This window comes from Nuphar pumila, chromosome 8, assembly GCF_984573655.1.
Source record: "Nuphar pumila chromosome 8, dmNupPumi1.hap1.1, whole genome shotgun sequence".
Lineage (NCBI taxonomy): Eukaryota > Viridiplantae > Streptophyta > Magnoliopsida > Nymphaeales > Nymphaeaceae > Nuphar > Nuphar pumila.
Genome location: NC_143256.1, coordinates 19122334 through 19130919, shown reverse-complemented (window position 1 = coordinate 19130919; position 8586 = coordinate 19122334). Strand labels below are relative to the sequence as shown.

The following is an 8586-nucleotide window of genomic DNA, read 5'->3' as shown; positions in this document are numbered from 1 at the left end:
ATTCGCTCTTGAATCATCCATTTTAATGCATAAACAAGATTTTTTGAAGAATTTTATAATCAATGGCTCATAATCTTCGTAAATATTCAAGTATTCAAAAAATCACATTTTTTTTATAAAAAATACACCATCCAATGGTTGGTTCCTAGCAAATTAGACATGCCAAGCAAATCCACATTGTTGGATTTGAAAAAAAAAGCTATTAAAAATGCTCATATTTTCTCTTTTCAAGTTCTAACTAAAAAAATTTGTAGAAGCTCAACATGATTGCTCTCAATTAATAGGAATTTCGAGTGGACCGACTCCAAAGCGTTGCTCCATACTTGCGGTAGGTTTGATTAAGGAGAATCAAAATCATGACAGGTCTTCAAACGCCTCGATGCATAGTCACAGATATCAGCCATTTTTGTGAAAATCTCGTGAGGTTTTCAAAACATGATATAATCTAAAAAAGATATAATATTTTCAAAATATTACCTATTTTGAAAATATGACATTTTTATCATAATATAATAATTGCATTGTTAACATGATATTTTGTACTTTTATGTTTTTTTTAGCTTTTTATATTTCATATACACTTTTAAAATAGAAACATACCGATAGTGTCCCGAGCTTTTTTTGAGATTTTTTTTTTTAATTTTGTCGTGAGAAATTTTCTCAGAAATCTAGATAACAATATTTTGAGACCGTAACATGGATCCAACTGTACGGATCACGCAAATAAAAAAAGGAATCCGTATCGGCATCCCTCGAGTCCCCGAGTCGATTCTAAGTAAGTGTGTAATTGTGTATCGTATCGTTTGGGAGGAAAAAAAGAAAAAGAAAAAGAAAAAGAACGAGGAAAGAGTCAGCTGTTCATTCCTTCTTTCTCCTTCGCATCCTGCGCTGGGTTTATTTCGTTCCCTGTTTCAGCCTCCGACTCTTTTTCTCTGAGAGCGAGAGAGAGATGGCAGCGAACCTGTTGGAGACGTACGCGTGCGTGCCGTCGACGGAAAGGGGGCGGGGGATCCTCATCTCCGGAGACCCCAAGACCAACGCCATCGCCTATTGCAACGGCCGGTCCGTCATCGTCCGCCACCTCGACCGGCCGCTCGAGGCCGTCGTCTACGGGGAGCACGCCTACCAGGCCACCGTCGCCCGGTTCTCCCCCAACGGAGAGTGGGTCGCCTCCGCCGATGTCTCCGGCACCGTCAGGATCTGGGGCTGGCAGAACGACCACGTCCTCAAGAACGAATTCCGCGTCCTCTCCAGTCGGATCGACGACCTCCAGTGGTCCCCCGACAGCCAGCGGATCGTTGTCTCCGGCGACGGCAGGGGCAAGTCCTTCGTCCGCGCCTTCATGTACCGTCTCTCCCTCGACTCTTGCTTCGATCGGTTTCCTGTGGATTGGTTTCGTTTCCGTTTTTCTCTGTTACCGATTCAAACTCCTTTTTCTAAGTTGATCACAAACAAGGAATTTTCGATAATCCACTGAATGCGATCCATGAGTGCATATTTCTTATTTTGATTAGTATGATCATAGGGAGAGTGAGCAGTTTCTGATTCCGTTTGCGTGCTCTTTTATCTGTTCGGTTATTAACTCGTTAGTGTTCATATTGCTGAGAAAGGAGAAAAGAAAAATAAGAGAGATAAAAAAAAGAAAATTGAGTATGATCAGGAATGCTGCTACTACAATTGCTAGAAAAGCGCCTAAATATTTAATTTTCGTTTCAATTTTCCGTTTCGAGTTGTTTTCATGGCCATTCTTGCTTCTGTAAAAGCTTGCTTTTTTTTTCCGCTCTTTGCCATGGTATGCTCTTCCTTATTGTAGTCATCTCTAGGATGGTCTCACGCATGAACAAGCTAGGATTATTGCTTGCTACATGTGCAACAAATCTTGTTTTTGGCACCAAGTTTCTGTACCTCTTCACCACGCAGCCTAGATAATAAAGCATAAACGCACAAACACGTCTCTCAATGGAGAATGATAGCCAGTAGAAAACAAGCACACCCACGCACAAGTGTAAATGGGGACCATGGTTTAAATTTATCGGTGCATCGGGGTAGATGGTTCCCATTAGTCATACCTGGTGTTTTTCTTTTCCTTCTGTAAAAGACAACCGTGTCATTGTTCTGAAAGTGACTCCAGTGGAGAGGATGATGAGTGCAGCGGAGATCTTTCCCATCTGATTGTGTTCCTCTTGCCAAATATTACGTCTGTTTGTACAATTATGTTCTCACAATTAGCACAAGTAATTTGTCTAACAAGCAATGTATCACAGTAATACTTGGGAAGTTGTGCCTCAACCCCATGATTAAAAACGGTTGGTTGCAAATGGATTTACAAAGGTATGTACAAATTAGATAAACACATAAAAATATACTTGTTGCAAAAGAATACAATCAACAACATAGCTTGAATTAGTGAATACGTTTAACTATGTTGTTAAAATTTGCACAATGCATGTAATGATTTCATTTGTGTTATCGTGCAGCTGGACTTTATATTAGTTGGATGTGAAAAATCCATTTTCGCCTTGGGGAGTTGAAAGAAAAAGTATACATGGAGCGTTGATTTTTGTGAAGCTGATCCTAGAAAACATGTGTGCAAGCTGAGAAGATCAATTTATGGACTAAGCAAGTTTCGAGTACTTGGTTCTTGAGCTTTCATCTGGCACTGAATAGAATGTCGTAGGAAAAGGAATGATGATCATTTATCATTTATGTTGATGACATAATCATAGTTGGAAGTTCCAAAACACCATACATGAAATAAAGATATCCATGCTAAAGAGGTTCTGAATGAAAGATTTAGGAGAACTGCGATGCTTTTTCGATGTTGAAGTTGATAAATCTGAAGATAAGATTGCATTGTCTCAATGTAAATATGCAATTCACATAATTAAAAGGTTTGATATGATAAATTACAAGTTGATAGTTTCATCACGGGCAGTGAATAAAGGCTGTCAAAAGGAGAACCACTAAAATAAACAAAAAAGTACAGAAGCATGTCTAGGGAACTTGTTAATTTATGCGTGCACCTACCATGATGCACATGGAAGCTTTGAAAGAAATCTTGCTATATATAGAGGTCACTCCTAGTGATGCAGAGCATCCGGATCATCATCACATTGAAGAGAAGTTGGATGTGAATCCAACTCTACATTACTAGATCTGGAAAGAAATACCAAAGAATATTCAATCCAAATCTGGACCATTCGAGTTCAAATGAATCTCAAGGGTAAAATTATCATTATACATATTTTATTTCCTGAGAATTTTGGTTCTTATCATCTCAGAAAATATATTTTGCTTTGTGGTTCCATTTTTGTGAATTTTGGAATCACCCTTGTATTTTTTCGTTTTATTTTTTATTTTTTAATTTTTTTAGGTGCTGAATTCTATGGATCCAGATAGTTTTGGTGTCGGCTAGGATTTATATTGGGCACTAGAGGGTGTATGGGTATTTGGGTAATTTTTATATTTTATTTCAGCTTTGGATTCAGACCTTGACCCATTCATTTGATGTGATCAAATTTGCAAGTATTGGATCTTGCAATAGATCCAATATTTCAAGTATTTGATCCACATTGGCGCCACAGTATGTTGAACCAATGTGGACCCAACACTCAAGCCCTTCATTCCTTCCAGAAAAGTCATGTATGCCTTATTGAAAAGTCGTGTATGCCTATTTATTCCATTTGATTGTTAGAAAGGGTAAGTTAAGGCTAAATTTAAAGAAAATTCAAAACATGTGCATCCATTGGCCACTTTGGGAGGTGGCATTGGAACCTACCTCAGCCATTAACTCAGCCTTTGCTGAGCTCTATAAGGCTCTAGAGAAAGTTGTGCAGGGGTTTTGGCTTTCATTTTTTTTTTTGAGAAAAAAAGAACAAGGAAAAAGAAATGGAGAAGAAGCTAGTCGTCCCCTACCTCTAGCTGACTTTCTGGGTTGTGAATCTGTTGGACAAATACGTTTGCTCCTGCAACATCAGACCTTTGGTGAGAATACTGTTGCCGTGAAAGTGTTGGTCCTTGAACGTGTGACCCATTTCAAGGCTATTAAGGATTGTTGTTGTGTTAGTGAGACCGTGAACATCATTTGCTGCCAATGGGACTTTGGAGACTCGTGTTTGTGTGCGTGCCTGAAGTTGCTAACTTTTGTTGCTGTCGTGAGGTTACCCGACGAACCTGAAAGACGTGTGATATCGTTGCCATTAACCACCAGCATACCAAAATTTCCTGCTGTCACATTGTTGCTGCTGTTTCGCAACCATTTGCCGACTTGAGCAGATTCTTCTCATTGCTGAACCAGTCTATTTATCATTGTTGGACATTCGAGCCATTGCTGGAATCGGTGTTGTTAAAAGCGCGCCTCACCTTGAGGCAAGGCCCTCTGCACCTCAAGGCGCCAGCCTAAGGCATGATAGTAATAATAATAATAATAATAATAATCATATAATAATAAAAAAAACAATGATAATAATAATAATAATAATAAGAAGAAGAAGAAGAAGAAGAAGAATATGAGGAAGAAGAAGAAGCATTTTTTTATTTATTTATAATTTTAGATATTTTTATAGTTATTTTTAAGTTTTCAAAAAAAAATTGAGGCTTACGCTTTATGCCTCGAGGCTTATGCCTCGCCTCAGTTTTTGGTGAAGTGCCTTGCTTCGCATCAACTTTTTTCACAACATTGGCTGGAACCTTCTCACTCTTGTCTTCATCTTGGGTTTGACTTGAACTTGAGTGATTTTGTTTTGATTAGAAAAAAAACTTGCTGTGTTTTGCTTGAAAGAAATAGATTTTTGAAGTTGATTTTTTTAGAGATAACTTGTTTAGACAAAATATGTATTTGTGATATTTGTTTAAACTTTAAACTAAGCAAAGTCGGGTTAAGGAGGATGGGATTTCACATTGTAGAAAATACCTTTTGAAGTATCTTTCTGTGCAGGTTGAACTATAAATACTAAAAACTAAAACTGGATTAATTTAATTTTGGTGTTTGATATACTGTATGACTGTTTTAGTTCATTTCAGAACTATGCCTAAGAAGACCCTTCGTCAGTGTTTTGAGCATAACTCTCTCGTTCGAAGTCAAAAAATTGTGTGGTTTAACTTGTTGGAAAGCTATTGAACGCCCGACCAACTTCGTGTTTTACTCGTTTTCTGATTCCGACGTTATCATTGTCGAAAACGTCCCGAAACAGAGAGGACAACCACTCGAGTGTCTGTCCTAGCCTGTGTCAGTCTGGTTCATTGTTTAGGTCATATCTGGGTCATTTGAACTCAGAAATTCTTGATTTTTGTTTTGTTGGAACAACAACAATTTTATCTAGAATTTTTGTGTTCTGGCCATCAACAAAAACAGTAAAGTTAGTCCCCGTTCTGGTCTTTCACCAACCGGGCTGTCCCAAGTGTGACAGTCTCCAAATCCAGCAACCTGTCCCTTGTCTGAGCCATGTCTCAACAACCAGTTGTCGAGAAATTACAAAATTCAGACTCTATAGAAAGGCAAAAACATTATCTACACTTTTTGTGGTGCCCCTATTTGCAAATTAGGTGATTAGCTCAGTCTAAACGCCTTCGGTCAGAACTTTTTCAAAACTTTGGATATCCGTTTAGTGCTTCCGCATGTTGGATCCATTCGGATCGTGGATCGTGGACCAACCTGCAGTCACTACCGCATCATTGTTGGTATCAAAGCCCATTGGAAGACTTTGTTCCTATAGTCTTCAAAAACTGACCCGAACAAAGAACTCTGTCATTCACATGACTGTGTTTTGATGTGTCAAACAGTCTCGATGTTTTTGGGCGATATCTCTTTAACCCAGTATCCGTTTTCAGTGTTCTTGGATTCGTTGGAGAGGTATCGAAAATACCTCCAACTTTTGTGTTCTGACCGTTTGCAGTCTCTGAAAACGGATGTGAACAAAGTGTCTGTGTCCGGAGTGTACCAGTCTATCTTGTTCATCAGATATCTTTGCGCTCTGATATCATAAAATTCTGATTTTGTTGCGTTGAAAAGATAATTTTATTGGCTACATTTTCTCAGTTTACCATTTTTTACTAATTCTGTGATTTATTGGACCGAATTTTCATTTACTTGCTTATGCAGTAGAACTAATAGGACCGGAGTCTTGGCTTCGAACCGACTCACAGTCGGTACCGCACCACCTAGTCAAGGCCTTCTTTGTCATAAGAATGACCCACAAACAAGTGTAATTTAATTAGTTGTGGGTAATGTAGTTTGGGTAGGAGATCTTGACACTAAGAAATTTGTTTCAGGTTATTATGCATTTGTGCGCATCTTTCCAAAAATTGTAGATTTTTGTGTAAAAGTGTAGTCTCATGAAGACAAAGAATTGCTAGATAAAGTATTGAAGCTGAATATAGAGCCAAGTCTGAGAATGGTTTATGAAATGGTAAGAGTCATGGTGTAATGAATATATTAGGAATGAAAATATGTCGTTGCATTGCATAATGTGATAAAAAGTGCTGTAGCACTAGCATCAAGTCCTGTATCGGTGATAAGTCAAAGCACTTTCAAGTTGATTATCACTTTGTCAGTGAGTAGAAGCCAGGATTACTGGAAGTGCTGGTAGGAGTGGGAAACTGCTCTTCCTTGAAACGCTTGGGGAAGAGCCCAATATCGGGAAATGAGTTTTCTTTATTTTTTAACAATTGGACCAGTTTTCTCTCTGTCTCACTCTCTCCCCCTCTCTCTGTCTCTGGCTCTCTTTGTCTCTCACTCTCTCCCCCCTCTCTCTTCATCTCTCCCTTTCTCTGTCTCTCATTCTCTCCCTCTCTCTCCATCTCTCTCTTTGTCTCTCACTCTCTCTCGCTCTCTTTGTCTTTCACACACACACACTCTCTCTCTCTCTTGTTACATGCGGAGATGTATGCATTATGCACACACAGAATGAGCTTCCATGTGAGTTTGTCTCTATTGAGAATAAAGGTTGGTTATTGCATACAAAAATAATTTTGTTTTCAAGTAGTGAGCATTGTTTATACTTTATGTGGATGAATATTGTAAGAAAGTTCTGGCTTCAAATTTATGTTGAATAGTGGTTTTAGTAGGCTGTTAAGCAGCTTAAGCTTGGGTTCTTGTTCAGTTTGACTTGGCTCATTTGTTGAATATCTTTTGTTCCATTGCAGACCTTAGCTTATATTTGTCTATGTAGTTTTTTACTTGTTGATCATGAATTCATGATCCGGGCATATTAACAGCCAAGCTGCTTGCATATATAATTCAGTTTTGAAATTAATAGATCAACTTTAATATTATACACTCATGTTTTATTTTGTCAATAATAACATAAATCTTATATTTTTGTAAATTTTAAAAAAAATAATTACATTTTCGCATCGCTTTCGATTCCTATTCATTTCTGTCAAGATATGCATGTATGCATATCTAGTTGTACATATATACGATATACATATATCATATATGTATGGATGTATATACATATATAATATATATTATATATATTCATTTTATTCATTGTAATAGATAAATATCCACTAGGGGTATTTTTGTCTTTTCAATGGACATGTAATTAGGTTGTGCTCATTATGAGCATAATAGTCTTTATTTATTTTATGTACAGACTAGGAAATTAGTTTGCAGTGGAGAGCATAATATACAAAGCTACATAGAGTTATTGGGACCTCCCCAACGGCTCTATTTCTATCCATTGGGGAGAGTCCCAATGGCTCTATGGCTCTCTTGTGCCTATAAATAGGGGAGATCCCCTTCCATGTAATCCAATGCTTTCTCAAGCATTTTATAATACAATTCCCTATATTTTTGTGCTCTCTTGGCCCTTGTGTAGGTTACTCCATGAGATGGGTTTTGTTCCAAATTAGTATTAGAATCCGTTGGAAAAATTTCTTGATGTGATTGAGTGTTGACCTATAAGTGGTATTGTGATTTAAATATTGTGTTCTTGTAATCCCATAAGAGGCACCATCTTGTTCTTGTTTCATTACATGGTATCATAGCCATCGGTTAAAGACTTTGTTCGTGTGGACGTGAGAGCATGGATCTTATGTTCGTGATCTCGTGGTGTTCAAAGTGTATTCTACTTCTATCCTATATCCTCTTCTTCTCTCTTTTCTCTCTCTCTATCTCTACACCCTTATTTGTAAAAATGGAAGATGAAAGAGAAGTGGTCGTCTCTGGTTCCTGTAAGACTCAACGATACAAACTATGTGATGTGGGCATCCATAGTTAAACATAAAATATGGAAAAAGGGTCTATGGGGCTTGGTCGAATGCACCGAAAGAGAACCAAAGCTTATCCTTACCAAACTTGAAGATGGCAAGGAAGTAGCTCTCAAAGGAGAAGAGATGTCTAAAGCCATTGGGGAATATGAGAAAAGATGGAAATATTGGAGGATGGGCCATTCCAAATTCATTGGATGGCTCATTAATACTGTTGACATCAAAAAATGCTCAAGTTTGGCAAAATTTGATTTTGCAAGTGATGCATGAAAATATCTTAAATTATAGTCTAAATGACATAGCACATATATGCAATGTGCAAAACAAGGTTAGAACCATGACCCAAGGAAAAATGAGCATTAGGGAATACTA

General features: G+C 37.8%; 1 pseudogene; it reads left to right on the top strand.

Annotated features, from left to right (window-relative positions):
- Positions 1–637: 637 nt before the first annotated feature.
- The window catches only part of LOC149829719 (actin-interacting protein 1-2-like), a 47200-nt pseudogene continuing 39251 nt past the window's right edge, over positions 638–8586 (top strand).